A 24,251-nucleotide genomic window follows, 5' to 3' on the forward strand; every position below is an offset into this window, starting at 1 on the left:
TCTGTTGCCCAGGCTGAAGTGCAGTGGTGCCATCATAGCTCACTACAGCCTTCAATTCCTGGGCTCAAAGGATCCTCCCACTTCAGCCTCCTGAATAGCAGGGATACATTTAAAATTTTGTGCAACTATCACCACCACCCATCTTCAGATTTTTTTTTTCATCTTACAAAACTGAAACTCTGTATCCATTCTATGATTTGTCTATGAATTTGACTACTCTAGGTCCCTCATGTAAGTGGAATCATACAATATTTATCATTTTATGATGATTTGTTCACTCAGCATAATATCTGCAAGGTTCATCCATGTAGTAGCATATGCCAGAACTTCCTTTTTAAGGCTGGATACTATTTCATTGTATGTATATACCAGGCTTTGTCTATCCAGTAGTCCATTAGTGGGTACTTAGGTTACTTTCACGTATTGGCTGTTGTGAATAATGCTGCTATGAACATGAACGTAGAAATATCCGTTCACATTATCAGTTCTTTTGGGTACATACTCAGAAATGGAATGGATCACATGGTAATTCCATGTTTAATTTTTGAGGAACCATCGTACTATTTTCCACAGCATCTGCATCATTTCACATGCCCACCAGCTATGTACAAGGGTTCGAATTTCCTTAAGAACATTTGTTACTTTCTGTTTTTAAATATTAACTATCCTAATAGGTGTACATGGTATCCCACTGTGGTATTGATTTGCATTTCCCTAATAATTAGACAGGTTGAGCGTCTTTCCACGTGCTGTTGTCCAGCTGTATACCTTCTTTCGAGAAATGTTAATTCAAGATCTTTGACTACTTTTAAATCAGGTTGCTTGTTTTTTTGCTATTGTTGAGTTTTCTTTATATATTCTGGATATTTACCCCTTATCAGATGGATGATTTGCAGATATTTTCTCCTGTTCATGGGTTGCCTTTCACTCTGTTGACAATATCCTTTCATGCATGAACATTTTAAAATTTTGAAGTAATCCAATGTATCTATTTTTTTAATCTTGTTGCCATAATATTTTATTTAACAAAATGGCATTCAGTTGAATTGGTCAAGGTTATAGTTATAGTCAGTTATACTCAGGGCAATTTTCCATACAGACTAGATTAATTTAAGTACATCATAGTTGTGTACTCTGTTACCCAGGCATACTGCAGAATTGGGGCAGTTTCATCTAAGTACAAGCAGGTTTTCTTATTTTGGTAATTTTTTTTTTCCATTTGATTTCTACCTGCATTTTCAAATAAAATTACTGTTTTATCTGAAGTCTTAAGTATCAACTTAGGTAAAGGAACTAATATTCGGAAAGGTTTTTTTTTTTGTTTTTTTTTTTTTTTTTTTTTCGAGACAGAATCTCACTCTGTCACTCAGCCTGGAGTACAGTGGTGCCATCTCAGCTCGCTGCAACCTCCACCTACCAGGTTCAAGTGATTCTCCTGCTTCAGACTCCCGAGTAGCTGGGACTATAGTCATGTGCCACCACGCCTGGCTAGTTTTTGTATTTTTAGTAAAGATGGGGTTTCTCCATGTTGGTCAGACTGGTTTTGAATTCCTAAGCTCAAGTGATCTGCCTGCCTCACCCTCCCAAACTGCTGGGATTACAGGTGTGAGCCACTGTGCTCAGCCTGAAAGGTTTTTCTCACTGCCATTATTCATACTTCTTGGACTTACTACATACAAATATCTAGAAATTTTCCTCCGAGGCTGGACAGTATTCAAATTCATTTGTTCTATAGCCACTTCAGTTTCTATTCCTGTGCTATTTACATATAAGAGAGGAATGGAAATATTCTGAAACTCTACTCCGCTGTAAAAATTCCAGATTTTTAGGAAGAGTCACATTTGAAGATCCCATGATAGTTTGAGTTTATTGCATAGTGCTTTGGTTATAAGTAAAGAGACCAGAACCACATACCTGATCCAATACATAAAGTTGGATAGCTTCCTCATCACACACACACACACACACACACACACACACACACACAGAGTGAGGAAACTAGAAATAACCCAGTACTTCCAGCCAATAGGTTATCTACAGATCTTACCTAAAGTGGTGGATTTCAAGAATGCGTTAAAACAAGCAAAACAAGTTGTCCCACTTTCTACTTGGGTGGGTCACCTATAGGGCCTTTGACATTTACAATTATCTAATGTGTGACATAATCTAAATCAGTTAAGATTGTGAGTATGCTCCAAATATACTAACATTTTACATGTAGGAGATTTTGAAATACGTATTTTCAGAAAGTCCAAGTGAGAAAAAATATAGTTTGTTTACAAGTTGCCTGAGATCTAGCCAGTAAGATTTTAGGATTTCTAGGTAGACGCTCCATTCCAAAAATATGGAGATATTTAATTATCTTTTGTAATCTAAATACGTTCCTTGTTAGATGTCCGGTCTTGTAGGTCTGAAAGGATTTTGGTCTTCTAATATCCTGTTAAAAAAATGAAAGCTCAAAAAGTTGACATCATTATCAGCTGAAATAAGCCAGGAAACTGCGAGCTCTTGTGGAAATAATGCATTTGATAGTGGACTTGGAGGTCAAGGTGTTCCAAAGTAGAAGAGAGAGATGTTAAAAGAGTGTGGATCTGCACCTCTCTCAACTGAAAATTCAGATGAATTGGAAAGTTAAAGTTAAAAAAAAACAAAAAACGCTTTAGAATACAAAGTTTAAAAAAATGCTTTAGGATAGTTATAAAAACCTTCTCTCTCTCTCTCTCTCTCTCTCTCTCTCTCTCTCTCTCTCTGTGTGTGTTTTTGTGTGTGTGTGTGTGTGTGTGTATGTTTAGGTATCTGGATTCAGATAACTTTCTAACACAAAACAAAAAGTTATTACTACCAAAAATCACTCAAAAAACTACAAGTAAAGTTAAAAGACAGACTGGGAAAACAATCACCTCAGACATAAGAGTTGATGTTTTTTATATTGAATTAAGCAAGCCTAAGACACGATGTCTTAGAAATAACAAATTTACAGAAGACTAGTATCTTAGTCCTTAACAGAGAGACATAATCATAATCATAGGGAAAAATGTACAGTTTCAAAATAATAATCTTGTATTGGCAACGAGCAATTAAAAAACAAACATACGATACCAAAGGTTTATTTGATGGCTCATGCCGTTTTCCCAATCAGTATAATCAGTATAATCACTTGACTAGAGATGCCCTAAGAAGGGCCTTCTCTTCCTGAGCCACTTCTCAAAGGCCATCAGGATTTAGCTAGTAAACAAAGCGTGATTAATGTGGCATGGCTACCGTCATAATAAACACATAGCTTTTGTGAAGACCCTACGTTGAAGGGAACATGTATCTATATGCCTGCATTGTTCTGTGTAAATTGCGAAATGATTCTCAGGGACTGACTTATTTTCTGGTGAAGATGAATGCTTTTGTGTTTCCCTTCTTTTGTAGCTTTCCCCCAAAAGCCTGTTTGGCTCTGAACAAATGAGTACGGTTAACAAAATATATGTGTGCATACTTTCTAAACCTGTACATTAACCTCACGTCAGCTTCTTTCCTGCTTAGTTCACAAGGGTTGTTGTGTTAGAGGCTGACCAACAAGCCACTTTTCTGTATATTCTCTAAATGGCATATTGTCTGTTCATCAGACCTTTTACTCTGGTTAAGTCTAGGTTAATTAACTGTGTTCCTTTTTCTAAGGCAATAAATCTCAATCATCTTGTTTTTCTGTTGTCTCAGCTGTAATTTTGATCTTATAGTTAAAAATTTCTATAAGATCTTATAAAGATCTTACAAAAATCTTATAATGTCTTATAGATCTTATAGTTCCTTTAAAAGGAACTGTAATTTGGAATGCTTTTCTCATAAATAAACACAAATTAGAATTTACTTCAGATGATGACAAGATCTCAGATTGAGGTCTGTAGATAGCATCTTGAGTGTCCAAAATAGCTTTCTACGAATTCTGCATCATTTAGATGCCAGTCTTATAATGGATCACTCAGTCACATCAACGCCCGAGTCTATGCTGGGCGCTGACAGTGTTTGTGCAAAGCGGATGCCAAGTGACTGCACAATAAACGTTTCTGAGTAGTTGAAATAGCTAAGTCTTGAGTCAATCAGTGCATCTGGACCACATTCATGTGGCAAATGCTGCTTTATGGAGAGGTTTCTAACACTGGCCTGCAATAATAATTCAGCCGAGGTAAGTGAGCTCTAAATATGCAATAAAGAAATTTGATGCTTTCAGTTTTAGCAATCAATAAAATAAAAATTATTTAATGTTGATTTCAACAAAGCCACAATGCTAACTGAAACGTTAAGCAAACAAATAGTCTTTTTCGTTTTTCATGTCTTACATTGGCACTTGAAGACTGCTCGTTGGGTAAATTGTGATTATTCTGAGCTAACTGTCTTAACAATTCTGCTTTATATAGTATATGAATTTAAGACGCACTTCTTACATTAGTAGGATTCGTGTAAATATACATAAACAGATCAAACATAAAACCAGATCTAAGACTATATCTGTCTGTCATCAACTCAGTATCATTGATCACATTGAATTATTAATTTGAATATTTCATTTTTTTTTGCTTGATGATTCTTGGGATTTTACTTGGTTTAATGGATGCAGTTATGTTACACATTTAAAATATTCTTGGTTTTATTTGTACTTAATATTATACTTAAGGGATTTTAGTCTAAGCATTTTTTCTTTAAATTGGATCTAAATATTATTGATAAATGAAAGTTTTGCAAAAAATCCTCATGAAAACAACAACAAAAGATTCCTCTCCTTTATTCAAAGGATCATGAAGAAGAAATTCCAACTAAAAAAAATCCTTGAGAAATATTCCACCCATTCAAGCTGTAGTAACACTACTGTTAGCCAGATAAAACATACACTTTTGAAAATAAACATTTTATTTGGTGATTTCCCAATACCATAAGAGTAGGTGATAGAAGCCAATGATTCATTTTTACTGCTTATTTTCAAATGAAAGCTGTAATCTTCATATCTTATTTTAAGAAGTACTGAAATCTTGCATTATGAAATACATCCATATAACTGCTACACCATATTCTTAGAAATGTTCTTACTATAAGCAGAAATTCTTACTTTTCTTGTCTGCCTTTAGCTATGTTTTCAAAATGTGTGCCTTGTGAGGATGTTGCAATAGGAATACTAATATTATTACTGCTACTAATGCTAATGAAGTAGAGCTGATAAAGCTTTGGGATTTTGTAGGGTTGAAAACCTTATAAAATGCTTTCTCCTACGTTAATTCTCACAATGGTATTTTGAAGAAGATCTATGACTCAATTTACGGGTAAAGAAATTGAGGCAAAGAGGCTTACCCAAGGTCATAGAGTTAGTAATTTAGCAAAGGAGACTTTATCTTGGCAACTTCTAACAATTAATTATTGCCTCTTCTTTTTCTCTTATTGCCCCAAGCCTTTCTAACAGCCATCCTTCTGTCCTTCCTACCCCCAGCTTCTCTCCGCTTCCAGATGATCCTTCATGAAGCTACAAGAATCCCTTCTTTCCTTCCTTCTTTCCTTCTTTCCTTCCTTCCTTCCTTCCTTCCTTCCTTCCTTCCTTCCTTCCTTCCTTCCTTCCTTCCTTCCTTCCTTCCTTCCTTCCTTCCTTCCTTCCTTCTGTCCATATGTGCATATGTGTGTGTGTGTGTGCGCGCGCGTGTGCATGTGTGTGTCAGACTCTCACTCTATTGCCCAGGCTGGAATGCAGTGGTGCAATCTTGGCTCACTGAAGCCTCGACCTCCTGGGCTCAGGTGATCTTCCCACCTCAACTTACTGAGTAGCTAGGGCAACAGACACACATCACCATGTCCAGCTAATCTGTTGTATTTTTTGTAGAGACGGGGTCTTGCCATATTGGTCAGGCTGGTGTTGAACTCCTGGACTGAAGTGATTTACCCACCTCAGCCTCCCAAAGTGTTGGAATTACAGGGGTGAGCCACCACACCCAGCTACATTATTTCTTATAGAAATAAACCTGAGTCTGTCTCCCCTTCTCATTAAAGAGCCTCTGCTGGCATTAATTGGCTGAAGGGCAGAATACCACGAGCCTGACATCTCTCTTCATCCTCACCCTGTAGCCATCTTTCATTACAGTCACTGCAAGTTGCATAGGATGGACAAATAACCCAAGAATGTTCCACTGGGTGGGCAATAGGCGATTACAGCATTGAAGAATAATGGTATTGTCAAAATTACTTGAAATCAATTTCACGTATTGTTGTACTATCTCAAGCAGTTCTTTTTGCTCTCACATAAATTCCTATTTGCTTATTTAAGGTCCTCTTGTGAAGAAACTTGCTGTGATTATGAGCTAATAATGCTTCCGATATTTCAGTCAGGATACGCTTAGGCCAAGTACAGAACACACTGCCATCACTATGGAAATTACCAGGTACTTTTATTTTTCTATGTCTGGGATGTCCTCCTTGCCACAAATTGCCTGACAAACCTATTCTTAAATTTTAGCTCAACTGTGTTGTGATGTCTTGCTAACTTCCTTGGGCAAGGTTAGGGTATTTATCTCATCCTCTTGTCTAGCATTCTGTCCATTCCTCCAGAAGATCAGCCATCCTCTTTGGAATGTTTTTAGAAAGCTGATACACGTAAGGAAGAGAAACAAAATCACCTATAATTCTATTACTTATTTAAAAATTAGTATAATTTTGGCTTTACTCATTGCAAATTTTTCTAGGATATAGTTGTTTTTCTCCTTTTGTTTGATAATTCAGTAATCCTACTATACGTATAAGTGCCTTCTGCTTCCTTTCGTTATTTCATGTCTTTGAAACCATCAGTTTTAATGTCTGCATACTGTTCAGTTATGTATCATCAATTATTTATCACTTCCCAAATCTTTCAAAATATGTTAATTTTTTGTTCTTCTTTAATCATATATATCTGCAGCTCCAATTCTGTCACTGAGCTTGGCATGTTAAATATTCAGTAAATGAGTGGTTAAAAAAAATCTTCTGGCTGTCTGGAAACTGATGTGATTTCCCTATTATCTTACTATTTTGATGATAATCTCGAATACCAATTTGGGATTTGGGACTAATTTCCCCAATATTAGTTGAAAATTTATGATGAGGTGGGAAATGAAGTAAGAAAGGTAGAAAAACTCTCTGGATATTTTAGTTTGGAAAAATGCAATATTACACTTCCTGTAGTTATCATGACCATTCTAGGTAGACGATTGTGTTTGTAAGTGTTGCTCTTTCCTGAAATATTTCCTTTGACTCTGTCAATAGCAAACATTATTTATCAATGCCACTAATTGAATAGAAAGAAGAAGATGCCAACATCTTTAAAAAAATATCTAATGGTTTATGCATGGATAGATATCAAGCATGTGGCATGCAAATATTTTTAAAAATATTAAATTAATAGTAAACTGAAAAGGTTTACTCCTTCAGAAAGGGGAGAACTGTCTTGTGGCTCAAGGAAATGTCACAGAATGAATAAATGAGAGTTAATTATAGAAAGTTGTGCCTAAGTTTTTGGCCTTTTTAACCAACATCAGGATTTGCTTCACCCATCAGTGGACAGTGAGAGTGGGGAATGGGATAACATGTGAGTGGGTGAAACACCTTCCATTTGACCATATATATATATATACACACACACAAAGGGTATGTGAAGCTAGCTGATATGGTTAGGCTGTGTCCTCACCTAGAATCTCATCTTGAATTGTAATAATCCCCATGTGTCAAGGCAGAGACCAGGGGGAGATAACTGAATCATTGGGGCCGTTTCCCTCATACTGCTCTCGTGATAGTGAGTGAGTTCTCACGAGACCTGATGGTTCTAAGGGACTTCCCCCTTCATTTGGCTCTCATTCTCTCTCCTGCCACCATGTGAAGAAGGATGTGTTTGCTTCTCCTTCTGTCATGATTGTAAGTTTCCTGAGGCCTCCCCTGCCATGTGAAATTGTGGATCAATTAAACCTCTTTTCTTTATAAATTACCCAGTCTCAGGTATGTTTTTATTAGGAGCATGAGAACGGACTAATACACTAGCTGACTCTGACAAATAATTGTTTGCTAAAATAGGTGATGGATTTGGAAAACTGTTGACACTGGTGTTTTACACATTGGCTTTCATCACATAATAAGAAACACAATATGGAAACAGTCTAGTATAGAGGAAGAAACAAGGAATTTGGATTCAGACATGGGTTCAAATTTTACTTCCATTTTTTATGACGTATGAGATCTTAGACAAGTTATTTAACCTCTTTGATCTTTAGATTTCCCATCTATAAAATTGTCAAGTTGATATAAAAGTAAAAAGAGGCAAGCATTTAGCATCTGACACACAGTGGGCATTCAAAAACTGTAAGCTATTGTTATCATATTTTCTTACATATTGGCATATAAAAACAAATAAAAAAACTTGGGTTTTGTCTGAAATAAAAAGCAATTGACATGAGAAACATACCGGAATAGATTATCACAGGACTACTGGCATTTTTTAAATAACATTTGGAACCTAGTTTATCTGATATTGTTTTAAATCTATAAACCTCTCTATTTTGGGGCACAGTTCCCCTGAAGGACATCTGAAAACTTCCAATGCACCTATCATTGACTGAGTCAATAAACTTTGGGTTTCTGGGCCACAAAAGATAGGAATCTCCAAAATGACACCTGCAGTTGCATAAAATTGGGGGCAGTATCTGCTCTGAAATTCTACCCTTGAATTATTCCATCTGAAGGCTCTAATCTGAGTCCAGTAAAAACCTCTTGCAAATGAGATCTACCAACCAAAGAACATAACTGTGCTCAGATTCTCCTTTACACTTAGAATATTTTTCTTCCCAAAGATATCAGTAGAAAGAGCTTTGCTTATTCAAGAGAGAACAGCAAGCTCACAAATAAAGACTCTTCCTCCATGCCCTGTTCTTTTTTCTGGACAAGATACTAATGAACATATGAAAACATCAAACCCTTTTGGAAGGAAAGACATATTAATGAAAATGGGAGGAATAAAAAGGGAGGTTGTGGAAAGAAGAGAGGGGAGGTGAATAAAGTCTTTATTTGCTTAAAATATATAGGAAGACTATATTTGAGGTTCATGAGATAGATATAAATTAACTACCTACCCAAAATGGAATTTGGAGAAAGTAAAATCATAGTAATTTGGCTGGGGTTTGATTAGTACTGTGTGCATGTGACTGATTCAGGAGAATGGTTCATTATTTATGCCCAAGCATAGGCAATATCTCTTTAAGAACTACCGTTTCCTTTTGCAAATTGGCAATTCTCTTTCCCAATACATTTATACCAAAAAAGAAGTTTGCTAGCTGGGATACATGGGAAGGTACAAAACATTGATGGATGAATCCTCTGTTTAATTTGAAAAGATAATCAAGTCCCCTTTTCCTGAAGAACGCTTTCTCTCGGATTTTAGTGAACAATTGGTACCGCCCCATCCTGCCCATAACTTTTCTCCAGAGTAAATAGGAAGGGTGTCATTTTCACTGTTACTGTTAGAGTAATAGAGTTCTGCTGTTGTCTTCAATCAAAACTTCTCGTTTGTGAGCAGACAGAACCTTTTTACACCTGCCCCTCCTAACCATCTGTGAAGATGCTTTTCTCTATTCCATGACCGAACTAAATGAGTTCAAGGGTTTTTAAGTAACCTGTCCAGTGGCACACTATTGGTGAGTAGAATGGAAATGGAGGTCTCAAAAATCCTAGTCTATATTCTCGTGAACTCATTAAATCAATTCAATGTCATCTTGGAAGGCCACAGACAACTGTGGCAAGGAAGGCAGAAAGGTAGGCATTCATATTGGGAGACTGGCAGATAAGATGCGCAAGAAAAAACTTAGTAGCAACAAATGCTTTATGACCTAAATTGGTATAGGTAGCCAGAAGGAAGGTAATAATTTTGAGAACATCAGATCAGGACGTAGAAACAAGGTGTTAGAATGAGGGAAAGGTCACCTGGAAGAAGCAGAATATAAACAACAGAGAAGATAATCTTTGAAAACACTTCATTTTGGTCTCAGACAGGCATGCAATGAGATAAAAAGATTGCTATGGTCTGAATATCTGTCTCTCCATAATTCATATGTTGAAGTCCTGACCCCCAGGTGATGGTATTAGGGGGTGGGCCTTTTGGGAGGTGATTAGGTCATGGTTATGGAGCCCTTGTGAATGGGATTAATGACCTTATACAATAGGACCCAGGGAGTTCTTTTAACCCTTGCCACCACGTGAGACACAGTAAGAAGACGCCATCTACAAATAAGAAAGGGGACCCTCACCAGACACCAAACCTGCCAGAGCCTCAACCTTGGACTTCCTGGACTCCAGAACCATGAGAAATGAATTTCTATTGTTTATAAGCTACTTTGTCTATGGCATTTTGTTATAGCCAGCAGCCTGAATGATCTAAGACAAAGATTGTATCTATTTTATACTGTGAATGACTGTCACGTAGAGTCTTAGCGGTTAAGATGATTTTGACTCTTACGTAGTCATCATTTATTCTACATTGTATTCAAGTTTGAACTTTCTATTGAGGGCCATATCTCACAAACATCAACAATTTTTTACCACTCCTGGACATTACCATAAGAAGTAAAAACTAAAAAGGGAAAAAGTAGAGACGGGAGTGCTACGTAATGAGCTAGGATTACTCACCAGATATGGGGCTGTCTGAATTTCCATTGTGTGATCACATTCTTTTTCTGAAGCACTGGGATATAGCCCTTGTTAAGGTCAAGTTGACTATATAACCATCTAGAATATGCACCAGACATCTCTGGATTTGTTCAATTTATATAAAGCCCTCTCTCTTGTACAAAGCACAGAGGCTCCAGGACCTATAGCAAAAGACAGAAATGAACTTCAAGACCCTATGACAAAGTCAAGGACATATCTGCTTTAATGACAATCACCCTGCAGAGTCTATAATGAGTGCTGTATGATCAGGGAGCTGAAATTTCTATTAAAAATAGCCTCCTCTAGATAACCTATTATATATTAATGTGAAAATTACTTCCTATATCCAACTTAAGTTACTTTGATTCAGAAGATGACTAATTTCTGCTCTCAGTAACCAGACATGCTTGATCACTGAAAGACAACCTCCCTCCCAGTACACTTCTGATGGACGGCCAGTGGGCTGTGGCCTGACAGTGCCTCCACATGGCCACCTGGACTTGCACTGACCCTAAGTAGGTCAAACTGAAGTCTTAGAGGCTTAGAAAACTAGCATATTAAATGTTTATTCATAATTTTTATTTGAAGGATATCTATTAATATGAATAAAATTGAGACACAAGGGACGAGGAATACCTGTTTTCCTAAATTCACTGTGATATAAAAAGAATTTTCTGACATGTTTTAATTCAGAGAATTGCTGTTGGTGAAGTGTTCCCTTAAAAGGTGATCAAACAGATGATGGGATTTAGAACACAATACACCCTAAAACACGATACTTTGGCATCTTGATTTTTTTTAATTTAAGGAATTTGAGAAAGGACAAGTATAGAAAGGATTCTCTGACCTCCCCTGAGCAGATCATGCATGTCGGGAAGCATGTTGTGAAAGCCTGTAATCCCAGCACTTTGGGAGGCTGAGGTGGGCGGATCATGAGGTCAAGAGATCGAGACCATCCTGGCCAACATGGTGAAACCCCATCTCTACTAAAAATACAAAAATTAGCCAAGTGTGGTGGTGTGTGCCTATGGTCCCAGTTACTTGGGAAGCTGAGGCAGGAGAATAGCTTGAACCCGGGAGGTTGAGGTTGCAGTGAGCCGAGATTATGCCACTGCACTCCAGCCTGGGCAACAGAGCGAGACTCCATCAAAAAAAAAGAAAGAAAGAAAGAAAGAAAGAAAGAAAGAAAGAAAGAAAGAAAGAAAGAAAGAAAGAAAGAGAGAGAGAGGAAGGAAGGAAGGAAGGAGGGAAGGAGGTAAGGAAGGAAGGGAGGAAGGAAGGAAGGAAGGAGAGAGAGAAAGAAAGAAAGAAAGAAGGAGAGAGAAAGAGAAAGGAAGAAAGAAAAAGAGAAAGAAAGGAAGGAAGGAAGGAGGGAAGGAAGGAAGGGAGTAAGGAAGGAAGGAAAGAAAGAAAGAAAGAAAAGAGAAAGAAAGAAAGAAAAGAGAAAGAAAGAAAGAAAAGAAAGAAAGAAAGAAAGAAAGAAAGAAAGAAAGAAAGAAAGAAAAGAGAAAGAAAGAAAGAAAAGAAAGAAAGAAAGAAAGAAAGAAAGAAAGAAAGAAAGAAAGAAATGCCGCTTCTCTGGAAAGTTCACCTTTGTCAGTTGTTTGCATTGCAGACTTGTTTGAACTCTTGGACCCTAAGATGAAGATGAGGCTGGGTGCGGTGGCTCAAACCTATAATCCCAGCACTTTGAAAGGCTGAGGCAGGTGGATCACCTAAGGTCAGGAGTTCAAGGCTAACCCGGCCAACATGGTGAAACCCTGTCTCTACTAAAAACACAAAAATTAGCCGGGCGTGGTGACACACTCCTGTAGTTCCAGCTACTCAGGAGGCTGAGGCAGGAGAATTGCTTGAACCCTAGAGGCAGACGTTGCAGTGAGCTGAGATCACACCACTGAACTCCAGCCTGGGTGACAGAGCAAGACTCTGTCTCAAACAAACAAAAAACAAAAAGAAAAAATGAAGATTATTGTTTTATTGGAGCAAAAACTACTGCTGAATTAGAGGTTAATGTCTCTTCCAGGCATTTCTGGAAGCTTTTCTTCTAGTAACTTCTATGTTACTTGATGGTGAGCATCAGTTAAATGAAATCTTAAGATTCATTTAAATGTTTCGAGAGTCCAAAAGCTAAAAGTACCTATTCCTCCTACTGCAAATGTTGACCATGGTTTAGTTCTCTTACCATGTCCCTTTGAATATGAAGTAGGAATGATATGTTTAATGAGATAAACAGGTAGAATGTGATATTTCACTTACTATCCCTGATTAACAAAGTACATGGAATAGTGTCTCTTAACTTTCTATACACTAATCCCAACAAAGCAAAATGACATATTGTGAGTCAACTTGAGTTACGTAAGTATGTGCTTCTTGCAGTGATAATCTTTTGTATCCATGGCATATCTTCTCTCTCAGATTAGAGGGAAAATGCCTTACTCCTAATTTCTTAGCTTATTTTACCTTGTTATTGAGGGCAGCAGATGATAATTCCTCAATATTAAAAATAAAGTGAGTTTCTTACACTCTTTAGGAATCAAGCTATTGCTATAAAATTACCTGGAAGATTACTTTGAAGTTCAGGAATAGATGGGGCTTTGTGTTGTAAAGGGTTAGTTTTTGAACACTGTTTGAACTGAATTTGAGCACTATTTTCCTTCATAATGGGTGTGGATGGGAACAAAAACCAACTTCTCATGATGACCTCAAACATCCCAGGAATGCAGTCTGACCCTTCCCAAAGATGGGATGGCCAGCAGGGTGCATGACCATGTGGGATGAGGATTCTTTACTTCCCCAGAGGATATGAAATGAATGGTTCATAGGATTCTATTTTCAAGGGCTTTGTTTGGCTCATTTCAGGGAACTCCCTTGTACAATGATGTTGGCGTCTTTCCAAAAAATGTTGATGTTAAGATAAGTTTATAATATCTTATCCCAGGAAGTGATTTATGTCTCCTATATTGTGAGAACTGTCTGTTCGAGTTAACTGCTCCTATGTTGTTTATATGTGGGAAAAATTTTGTAACACTAGGAAAAAATTAAAAATGGCACTTTTGGATAAGCAGGGCCTTAAGAAAATCCACAAAATCCCGGTTTTGAGTTCCGTCTGCATAATAAACCAGCTATATAATCCTCAATAAATCATAATCTCTTGACCTTTCAGTATCTAATTTAAAAATGAGAATAATAAAACATACTTAGTAGATGCTGTAAGTAGTCAATAATAAAAGTATGCTAAAGAACCTATAATCTTTGGGCACAGTATACTCAATACAGCTTGATTACTAGTTTTCCTTCTATCTTAATATTTGTGAATCCATAGTTTATTAACCTATAAGTATGGATTTGGCCGAACAAAGTGGCTCATGCCTGTTATCCCAACACTTTGGGAAACCGAGGCAGGAAGATTGGTTGAGGCCAGGAGTTCAAGACCGACCTGGACGACACAGCAGGACCCTGTTTCTACACAAAAATTAAAAAATTAGCCGAATGTGGTGGTGCATGCCTGTAGTCCTAGCTACTCAGAGGGCTGAGGCAACAGGATTGCTTGAGCCCAGGAGTTTGAGGTTACAGTGAGCTATGATCGCACCATTGCATTCCAGCCAGGGTGACATAGTGATACCCTGTCTCAAAAAAAAAAAAAAAAAAAGGATGGCTTTATTTTTCACTAGCATTCTCTGACATATTGAGTCATTTTAGATTTTCAAGAAAGTGATGAGGTAAGAAGATATTGAAAATAATATTTCTTTAGAAAGTTAATGTTTTTATTTCTAGAGTTAATACACATTTATATTAGACATCTATGAATAAGCACTAGAGTTATTAAGAAAGATTAGTGCAAGCTTTGAAATTTAGATTCTTTCTGTTTCAAAGAGTATCTGAGCTCAAAATGTGATGCAACTTCTGTGCATTAATCCATCGCCTACTCCCACAGAAGCCTCCTATTATGCCTTGATAACAGCTTGTCATCCATTTGGCAGAAGTTTTATCCTTTGAGAACAACCAAATTCCAAATTGTGGAGGTGTTTTTTAAAATGGTAACTTTTGTTTTATTCTTTTTTCCCTGTGTTCATAAGAGTAAAAGAAAATTCTACTCTTTAAAAGTAAAGAATTTAATGAGGCTAAATTTTATATTAGATTTAGTTATGCCTTTAAAGCTTAATATTCAGAGTACATTGATTTACAATCTTTACAACAAAGAGATATTAGATACTGAATTCAAATTGAAAAATCCTTTTTCATGAGCCTGGCAACACGTTCCTCTTTGGGAATGGTTTTGGAATTCCATGGGTTTTTGTGCAATTCTAAATTTTAAATCTTTGGTAATAATATATCACTCATCTTAGTTTCTCTCCAATTATCCTCACTTTTACACTTAAGAATTAAAGAAGCAAACACAAATACAGCAGGATGGCATGGAATAAATAAGAATACCTGGGAACTAGGTGACTTTTTAATTAGTTTTTTCCTTGTAGACCAGGCACAAACCTGCAGATCTGAAATTCTAACTTCTGAACTAAATATAGTTCTATATTTTGTCTTTGAATGGTTAATTTCATACCTATGTTACTATCTTAGTGTATTCACTTATTTTGATGCTACTGTATAATTGTGACTTCTTTGAATAAGAGAGACTGATTTTAAAACCCAAGTTAGGTAAATGGCTTAAGCTAAATGATTGAAGGAAAACATTTCAGAAATACTACTATTTTAAAGGGAAGCCCGAAGTCTCATCTAGGTTTGCCTACCCCCATTGCTTTTATTTGTTCTGCATGATCCATACTTTGACATAGACAATCAAGCTGAGAACTCTTCCCTCAAAAGACATCATTTAACAAGAAAGACAAACATGTAAACAACCATTTATAATGTACTTGTAAGCAGAATACACTTTACTAGTTTCATTGAAATTCTGTAATGGAACCAACTCAATCTGTCTGGATACCACCGAGGAAGATTTCATTGAGGAGCAGGACTGAGGAGGAACAAACTTTCAAGACAGAGTAGGAATGAAGGCATGAGAACAAGAGGAAATAGCACATGTAAATGCTTTGAAACATACAGGAATGGCTCAAAGTTAGGGAATCACAAAGAGGAGAGTGTGATAAGAACCTAGAAAAGAGGAGGATTCATGAAGACTTGAAGTCTCAGACACCATGTTAAGGAATTGAAACTCTGCAGTATAAGAAAGTAGAAGCCATAGGAGGGATTTGATCATAGGAAGAAACTTCATTTACTCAGCAAATATTTGAGTGTCTATTATTACCAGGCACTAATCTCATTCATAACTTGGAAAGATCTGACAGCAATGTAAAAGACAGACCAGATATAGGAAAGACTGGAAGCTATTTCAAAACCTTCAGGCAAAAATGATGACACAGAATTGAGGTAGAGACTAAGTCTGTTTCACCTTTGGGTAAACTATTGTCAGGTGGTAAAATAATAGCAAGTATCATTTTAGTAGCCTTCCCCTCTCATCCCCCTACCTGCAGGTCTCCGGAAGAAATCTAAGGATCAAACAAGTTTGTCTTGAACATAGATAGTACCACTTGGCTTGCTCCAGTCACCACTGTATTTCACTACTATGCCTAAGACACTGTCTCCAGTGGAAGTCAAGTTTAAGAAAGGAACTGTTGAGACAGTTTAGCAGTATAAACCCCCCTGGCTTCTGCCTATAGCCCAGGGCTTCAGAGCTCTCCTGCTTCACATAGCGAAATCTTTTCCTAGTTGCTTATGTTACGAAGGAACACTGTAGGTTTGGCTTGGTTCCTGGGCCTTTTATGTACAAACTCATTAAGAAACGAGGAGGACTCTTCCCTATTTTGCCAAGCATCTTACGCTACCAACATTTTAACATATCTTTTCCCCTCTTTCTTTTTGTCCTCTTCACATTCCAGCTGTTGAATGTAAGTTTAGAAACACCAATTTAAGAAGAAAGGTAGAAATAAGCACCTAGGCAGAGTACTTCAAGTAATTGAGCTTTACTATAATGCTAGTGTAATGTATGTAGAATTTGCTTAAAGAAATCTTTATCCATGCCCCCCAGGTCTGGAACCATGTTTCACAGTGGAAGGTAATTTTTAGAATTACTATTTCTACTGGACTTTTTGTTAGAACAGTTTTAGATTCACAGCAAAACTGAGTTGAGGTACCAAGATTGTCCAAATACTTCCTGCCCTGACACACGCACAGCCTTCCCCATTATCAACATCCCCCATGAGAGTGGTACATTTGTTAAAACTGATGGACTTACCTTGATGCATCAGCAGCTCAACAGCCAAAGTTTATAGTTTTCATGAGGGTTTCCTCTTTTTATAAAATGTAGAATGCTATGTGAATTTGCATGCCATCCTTGTGCAAAGGCCCTGCTAGTTTTCTCTGTGTCATTCCCGTTTCAGTGTACGTGCTTCTGAAGGGAGCATATCATCGGTCTTTTTACTATTTCCATAATTTTGCCTTTTCCAGAATTGAAACCATACAGTATGTTGTCTTTTCAGATTGGCTTTTTCACTTAGTGATATGCATTTAAATTTCTTCAATGTCTTTTTTATGGTGTCACAGTTTACGTCTTTTTAGCACTGAACAATATTCCATCATATGCATATACTATAGTTTGTCCATTCACCTGCTGAAGGACATCTTGGTTGCTTCCAAGATTTGGCAATTATGAATGAAACTGCTATAGACATTGTGTAGAGGTTTCTGTGTGGACATAAGTTTTCAATTCCTCATTAGTCAGAGTTCTTTTAAGAGATAGAACCAATAGGAGTAGATAGATATATACATAGATTCATAATGATAGAGAGATAGTAGACAGATTGATAGATGAGAGGAATTTATTAGGGCAATTGGCTCATGGGATTATGGAGCCTGAGCTCTACAATAGGCCCTCTGGAAGCTGGGGAACCAGGAAAGCCAGTCCAAATTTAAAGGACTAGAGCCAACAATATAACTCTCAGTCTGAAGCTGAAGGCTTTAGAAACTGGTGGGCCACTGGTGCAAGTCTCAGATGGCAAAGGCTGGAGAAGCTGGAGTTTTGATGTCCCAGGGCAGGAGAAGAAGTGTGCCTCCATTTCAGGAAAGAGACAGAAGTCACCTTTCCTTTGCTTTTTCTTCTGTCTAGGCCCTTAGTTGATTGGATGGTGTCTGCCCACAATAGGTGAGGGCGGATCTTCCTTACTCAGGCTACTGATTCGAATGTCAGTTTCTTCCAGAGACACTCTTGCCAACAAACCCAGAAATAATGCCTTACCAGCTATTTGGACATCCTTTAATCCAGTCAACTTGACACCTAAAATTTACCATCATGAACTCTTTTGGATAAATACCAAGGGACACAGCTGCTAGATCATATGGTAAGCGTATATTTAGTTTAGTAAGAACTGCCAAACTGTCTTCCAAAGTGGCTATACAGTTTTGCATGCCCATCAGCAAGGAATGAGAGTTCCTGTTGCTCCTCATCCTTGGCAGCATTTAGTATTGTCAGTTGTCTGGATTTTGGCCATTCTAATTTGTGTGTAGTGGTATCTCGTTGTTTTAATTTGCATTTCTCTGATGACATATGACATGAAGTATCTTTTTGTATACTTATTTGCCATCTGTATATCTTCTTTGGTGAGGTGTCAGTTAAGGTTTCTGGACTATTTTAAAATCATGTTGTTCGTTTTCTTATTTGTGAGTTTTTTGTGTATTTTGGATAACAGTACTTTATCAGGTATGTCTTTTGCAAATATCTTCTCCCAGTCTGTGGCTTGCTTTTTCATTCTTTTGACACTGTTTTTTACAGGCTTGAAATTTTCAATTTTAGTGAAGTCCAGCTTTTGATGTCATATTGAAAAAGTCACATATTGAAAAAATCTAGAATAATCCAAGGTTTTCTAGATTGGTATGTCTAATCTTTTGGCTTCCCTGGCCACATTGGAAGAAGAATAATTGTCTTGGACCACAAAAAATATATTAACACTAACAATAGCTGATGAGCTAAAAAGAATCCCAAATAGAAATCTCATAATGTTTTAAGAAAGTTTACAAATTTGGATTGGCCCGCATTCAAAGTAATCCTGGGCCACATGCGGTCTGTGGTTGGATAAGCTTATTCTAGATTTTCTGTTGTTATCTTCCAAGAGTTTTATAGTTTTGTGTTTACATTTAGGTCTGTGATCCATTTTGGTCATTTTTTGTGAAGGGTGTAAGATTTGTTGTAGATTAATTTTTTTACATGTGGCTGTGCAATTATTTCTGCACTATTTGTTAAAAACATTATCAATTCTCTATTGAACTGCTTTTGCTCTTTTGTCAAGGATTAATTGACTAATATATTTATGTGAGTTTCAGGGTATTCTATTCTGTTCCATTGATCTTTTTGTTTATTATTGCCATACTGTCTTGATTACCATAGCTTTGTAATGCATCTTAAATCAAGTAATGTCTGTCCTCTGACTTTGTTCTTCTCCGTCAATATTAAGTTAACTATTTTGATCTTTTGCCTCTCCATATAAATTTTAGAATCAGTTTAGTGCTATCTACAAAATAACTGATGGAATTTGATAGAGATTGCATTGAATCTATACACCAAGTTGGGAACAACTGACATCTTCACAATATTGTCTTCCTATTCATTAACATGCAATTTGTATTTATTTAGTTCTTTGATTTCTTTCATCAGAGTTTTGTAGTTTTCCTAATACAGATCTTGCGTATATTTTGTTAGGTTTATTCTTAAGCATTTTGTTTTTTAGATGCTAATATAAATGGTATTGCATTTTTAATGTCAAATTCATTTGCTTACAGGAAATACAGGAAAGGAAAGCAGGAAATACAGGAAAGCAATTGACTTTTTGTATATTAACCTTTTATCTTGCAACCTAGCTATGATATTAATAGCTTATTAGTTTCAAGAGTTTTTGGTCAAACTCTCTTAGACTTTTTCTACATAGACAATCATGTCATCCACAAATAAAGATATCTTTATTTATTCTTTTACAATCAATATTCCTTTTATTTCCTTTTCTTGTCTTATTGCACTAAGACTTCTAGTACAATGTTGAAAAGGAGTGGTGAGGAGGGACACTCTTGCCTTGTTCCTCAACTCAGTAGGAAGGTTTTTCTCTTCTTACCATTCAGAATAATAATTTTCATAGATACTATTTATCAAGTGAGGAAGTTTCCCTCTATTTCTAGTTTACTGAGAGTTTTTAACATGAATAACTGTTGGATTTTGTTAAAAGCTTTATCTGCATCTATTTATATGCTTATGTGATTTGTTATCTTTAGCCTGTTAGTATGATGATAACATTAATTAATTTTTGAATGTTGAGTCTACAGCCTCGCATACCTAGGCTAAATCTCACTGGTCATAGTGTATAATCGTTCTATATATTGTTGGCTTCAATTTGCTAATATTTTGTTGAGGATTTCTGCATTTACATTCATAAGAGATATCAGTCTGTAGTTTTCTTGTATTGTCTTTGTCTCGTTTTACTATTAGGGAAATGCTGGCTTCACAGATGAGTTAGGAATTATTCCCTTTGTTTTTATCTTCAGAAAGAGATTGTAGGAAATTGGTATAATTTCTTCCTTTAAATGTTTGATAGAATTTACCAGTGAAACCATAGTCTGGTGCTTTCTGTTTGGTGATTTAATTTTTTTAAATAGATATAGGCTAATTTAGCATTTTTATTTCTTCTTTGTGAGTTCTGACAGATTGTGTCTTTCAATGAATTTGTTTATTTCCTCTAGAATATCAAATGTATGGGCATAAAGTCATTCATAGTATTTCTTTATTATCATTTTAATGTCCATGGGATTCATAGTAATGCCCTCTCTTTCATTTCTGGTATTTATAACTTGTGTCCTCTCTCATTTTTAGTAACTTGGCCTAGCTAGAGGCTTATCAATTTTATTGATCTTTACAAAGAACCAGCTTTTGGTTTTGTTGATTTTAAAAAATTGAATTTCTATTTTCAGTTTCATTGATTTCTGCTTTAACTTTTATTATTTCTTTTCTCATGCTAACCTTGAAATTAATTTGCTCTTTTCCCAGTTTCCTAGGTTAAAGTTTAGATAATTGGTTTTAAATCTTTCTTCTTTTGTAACATGTGCATTCAATGCTGTAAGTTTACCTCTAACACTGCTTTCACTGTATCACACAAATTTTAAGTTGTGTTTTCATTTTTGTTTAGTTCAAAATATTTAAATTTTTTGTGGATATTTCTTTTTTGACTTACGAGTAATTTAAAAGTATGCTGTTTAATCTCCACATATTTTCAGATTTTTCAGCTACCTTTTTGCTATTGATTTGTAGTTTAATTTCACTGTGGTGTGAGAACAGAAATAATATAATTTCTATTTTTTGTTAATTTGTTGAGGTGTGTTTTATGGCCCAAATTGTGGTCTCTTGTGGTTTCATGTGAGCTTAAGAATATGTAATCTACTGTTGTTAAATAAAGTAGTCTATAAATGTCAATTATATCCAGTTACTTGATGGCATTGTTGAATTTAACTATGTTCTTATTGATTTTCGACTGCTGGGTCTGTCCCTTTTCTGATCAAGGAGTTTTGAAATACATACCAAAATCTCCCACTGTGTCATATTTTGACACCGTGTTATAGGCAAACACATGTTCAGGATTATTATATCTTCCTGGATAAATGACCCCGCTATCATTGTGTAATGCCCTTCTTAATCTCTGATAACTTTCCTTGCTCTGAAGTCTGCTCTGTCTGAAATTAATAGTGACACCACCTTCTTTTCATCAGTGTTAGCATGGTTTATCTGTCTCCATCCATTTACTTTTAATCTGCATGTGTCTTTACAACTAAAGTGTGTTTCTTATAGACAACGTCTAGCTGGGTCCCCCTTTCTGATTTACTCTTGCCATCTTTGTTCTCTAATTGGTGCATTTAGACCGTTGATGTTTAAAGTGATTATTAATGTAATTGGATTAGTATCTATTGTATTTGTTATTGTTTTTAATTTATTGCTTTTATTGCTTGTTCCTATTTTTGTCTTCCAGTGTTTCTTGATCTGTTGGTACTGCTATAGCAGGATAGCACAGCCTGGGTAATTAATAATGAATAGGAATCTATTGGCTTGCAATTGCAGAGGCTGATATTGCCTAATATCAAGGCATCAGCAACGTTAGTATCTGCTGAAGACCTGGCTTCTGCTCCCAAAATGACACCTTGAATGCTGAATTCCCCAGAGGGGAAGAACATTGTTCTTCACACAGCAGAAAAGCAGAAGAGTTGAGAGAGAGCCCACTTCTGAAAACCCTTTGATTAAGACATTAAACCCACCCATTAGAGTGGCACCCACATGGCATAACCACCTCTAAAAGCTCTCACGTCCTGATACCATCACATTGGCAATTAAATCTCTAAATAAGTTTTGGAGGGGGACAAACATTCCATCTACAGCACACTGTTTTTCTGTCTTTTGTCATTTTAATTGTGCATTTTATATGATTTTAATTTTTCTCTTTTCCTAGATCATCAGTTACACTTTTTTAAAGGTAGTTTTCCTGAAGTTTGCCATATGCATTTATAACTAATTCAAATCTACTTTAAATAAGACTATATCATTTATTTTGGGTAGTATGTATATACCTTATAATAACAAAATAATCTTAATTCTTTCCTCCCATCATTTGCCTGATTGCTGTATTTCATTTAATTTATACATAAGCATAATAAGTACATATATACACACATACATATTGTTGTTACTATTATCTTAAAGACTGTTATTCTTTAGATCAATTAAGAATGAGAAAATTAAAAATTTTAATTTTACTTTCATTTATTCATTTTCCTATGCTTTTCCTTTATGTAGATCTGAGTTTCTGACCTATGTATTTTTTTCTTCTTGCTAAAAAACTCCTTAACATTTCTTGCAACATATGCCTATTGGAAACACACTCCTTCAATTTTTGTTTATCTGAGAAAGTTTTTATTTCTCCTTCACTTTTGAAGATAATTTCACAAAGTTCTAGTTCGGTTGCTTTTTCTTCCCTTGAACATGTTAAATATTTCATTCCAGTCTCTTTTTTCCTGCATGGTTTCTGAGGAGAAGGTGGATGTAATTCTTATCTTTCCTTCTCTGTGGGTAAGGTTTTCTTTTCTTTTGGCTTCTTCTGGGATTTTTTCTTTATCTTTGACTTTTCTATAGTTTTAAAATGATATACCTAAGTGTATTTTTTTGGGGGGGGAGGTGTATTTATCTTCCTTAGTGTTCTCAGAGTTTGCTGGATTGGTGGTTTAGTGTCTGATATTAATTTGGGGAAATTTTCAGTCATTATTGTTTCAAATACTTATTCTGTCCCTTTCTCTCTTTCTTCTTCTTCTGGTATTTGCATTACGCACATGTTACACCTTTTGTAGTTTTCGTAGCCCTTGGATATTCTGTTCTGTTCCTGTCAGTTTTTCTTTTCTTTGATTTTCAGTTTTGGAGGTTTCTATTGAGATATCCACAAGCTCAAAGATTTCTCTATGGCCATTTTTAGTCTACTAATAAGCCCATGAAACGCATTCTTCAATCCTGTTATAGTATGATTGATCGTTAATATTTCTTTTTGGCCCTATTTTAGGATTTCCATCTCTCTGATTACATCATCTGTGTGTCCCTGCGTACTATTTACTTTATCCATTAGATCCCTTAGCATATTATTTATTGTTGTTTAAACTTACCGGTCTGATAATTCTAACATCTTGGCCATATCTGAGTCTGGTTCTAATACTGTCTCTGTCTCTTCAAATTCTGCTTTTTGCCTTTTAGGACAGCTTGTAATTTTTTCTTGATAGCTAGACATGATGGATAGAGTTAAAGAAACTACTGTGAAGAGGACTTTAGTAATATGGTGGAAAGATGTGAAGGGAGGAGAAGTGTCCTGTAGTCTCATGAATAGGTGTCAGTGTTTATTGAGCTTTTACCTGGACTGTGAACTTCACAAGGGCTTTTCAGTCCCCTTCCCTTTCTCATGAGGCACAATGGCTGGACTGGGCTGGAGTTGGGTTTCTCTTTCCCCATGTGGAACCTAGAGGGACTGGGATTGGGTATTTCTCTTCTACCTGGTCACACAGGCTCTGAGAAAACCACATTAAGTTAGTCTCTGGTTAAACAGCTTCTCCCAAGGGCAACCTTGTTAAGTAGAACAGAATGCTCTAGAATGCTCTGGTGTATTTCAAGGTGGTACCTTTTCCCCTCCCCATGCTGGAAGAATGAGATTTTTCCTCACTATTCACTGAGAGAACCTGTTAGGACTCCAGGAGGCAAAACTCACAAAATTGTGGGGACCCTACAATGATTCGGTTGCCCTAGAGATTTTATCTATCATATTTGTCCATACTGAGCCTTCAGCAATCCATAAATGTCAGTTCAGGTTTTCCTACTGGTTTCCAGGGAGATTTTTGCTCTGGTAAGCTGTGCTTCTCTATAGTCACTTGTCCATCTCTCCAATTTTAGGAGCAGCGATTTGCTCTGTGACCTCACTTTGCTTACAGACCTGACAAGAGTTGTTGATATTTTCAGTCTGTTTAACTTTTTACTTGTTAGAATGGAGTGGCAACCT

The 24,251-nt window shown here is 36.3% G+C and overlaps 1 long non-coding RNA gene and 1 other non-coding gene across 2 annotated transcripts in view; one reads left to right on the top strand and one right to left on the bottom strand.

Moving 5' to 3' along the window:
- The first annotated feature begins 3,952 nt into the window (after positions 1-3,952).
- LOC126951132 (uncharacterized) overlaps positions 3,953-24,251 on the top strand; it is a 38,464-nt gene continuing 18,165 nt past the window's right edge. The window contains exons 1-2 of the long non-coding RNA XR_007724365.1: positions 3,953-4,171; positions 6,290-6,404. This is a non-coding gene — a long non-coding RNA (uncharacterized LOC126951132). The remainder of the gene's footprint in view (positions 4,172-6,289; positions 6,405-24,251) is intronic.
- On the bottom strand, positions 16,999-17,105 carry LOC126951784 (U6 spliceosomal RNA). Its single transcript, XR_007724646.1, has one exon. It is a non-coding gene; the product is annotated as a U6 spliceosomal RNA (small nuclear RNA).

This window comes from Macaca thibetana, chromosome 3 (genome assembly GCF_024542745.1).
Source record: "Macaca thibetana thibetana isolate TM-01 chromosome 3, ASM2454274v1, whole genome shotgun sequence".
NCBI classification, from domain to species: Eukaryota; Metazoa; Chordata; class Mammalia; order Primates; family Cercopithecidae; genus Macaca; species Macaca thibetana.